A 1,643-nucleotide genomic window follows, 5' to 3' on the forward strand; every position below is an offset into this window, starting at 1 on the left:
ATTAATTTATTCTGATGGCAGCAGCACATACTACGCTGCCTCCGTGAAGGGCCGATTCACCATCTCCAGAGACAACGCCAAGAACATGCTGTATCTGCAAATGAGCAGCCTGAAGCCTGAGGACACGGCCGTGTATTACTGTGCGAGAGACACAGTGAGGAGACTTCAGTGTGAGCCCAGTCACAAACCTCCCTGAGGGAGACAGGAGGGGAGCTCAGGACACCAGGGGGCGCTCAGGGTACACACAGCACAGCACACACAGACCAGCCCAGCAGCAGGTGCACAGGGAGCTGGGGAAGGGGCTTCCTGTTGGGAGCAGCGATTTCCTCTCAAACCTCTCAGCTGCCTCCCAGGAGAATTACTGCTGTTTCTTTGTGGCTCTAATTTTCCACATTCTCACACAGACGAGAAATGATGAAGTAACCTGTCTGTAGAAGGCATATCAGCAGTGCCTGGGGACCTTTCCTGCAGCAGCTTTCAATGTGTCCTTTCTGATTTCTTGACAGAGAGACCACTTAAGGGCTTTATGTCCCTGAGGCTGGGAACTGTTTCCACACAGAGAGACGCAGCACAGTGCAGTGACCTGTGTGCTGAGCTCAGGCTCTGCCCCCCACAGACACACGCTGGGTCTCCCTTCAGACAGGACACGTGGCCACAGGGGTAGAATCAGCCCCCCAGGACTCTATCCGATGCAATTTCTGTCCTGCCTACAACACAGTACCCTCCAGGTCTTCACTTACTCAGGTGGATTTTGAAATCCTCCCAACATGACCAGGTTCATCTACTGTCCTAATTTCACTAAGTCTGAGCTCCATGAAGCTGGATCCCAGCTCAATCTCACAGCCTCCACCCAGACCAGTCACAGAAGAGGGATTTCGTGCATATATGGCCTTCACCTGTCCCTAGTTCATCTGCTATCGTTAATCTAACTCATTTGTCCATTTGTTGACACCCAGACAGGTTATACTCAGGGAGTCTAAAGGTGACTTGCTTACCCTACGTGTCATGCACACTTATGATTCAAGGTCACATCGGCACTACTAAAGGACAGGTCTGTGTCAGGTGGGGACACAGCTGGCTGCTGACCATAGGACACCACTAAGAACTCAGAAACCTTATGAGAGAGGACATCGTGATGGACGCACCTATATAGAGCACTGTGTTGGACACCTCATCGGTGACTATGGTGAGACAGGGTCAGGGAACTCGTTGGATGTGCCTGTCAGTTCTCATGTCTCTTCTTTTCCCAACGTTCCTGTCCTAGTGGGGTGGGACCACTGCACCATGCCCTCACATAGCCTTTTCTTCCTCCTAAAAGCCCAGTTTTAAATACCATCATTCAGAATGCAAACTCCAACATGCGAAGTTTGAGGGTCACAATTCAGTCCATAAAATTACACCTGTGGACTCCAAAATCCACGGCTCTCCCTCATGTAAAATGAACTCTAATCCAACATCCCCAAATGTCTTACTCGTTACAGCATAAACTTAGAGTCTAATGTGCAAATTCTCATCTAAACATCATCTCATCAGATCCTGGTGGATCTTGACGTATGATTCATCCTGAAGCAAATGTCCTCTCAAAGTATGGCCTTCAAAATGTGACGATGGGGCAGCCAGAGGGTAGACATTCCCATCCCGAA

This window comes from Pteropus vampyrus, unplaced genomic scaffold (assembly GCF_000151845.1).
Source record: "Pteropus vampyrus isolate Shadow unplaced genomic scaffold, Pvam_2.0 Scaffold735, whole genome shotgun sequence".
Lineage (NCBI taxonomy): Eukaryota > Metazoa > Chordata > Mammalia > Chiroptera > Pteropodidae > Pteropus > Pteropus vampyrus.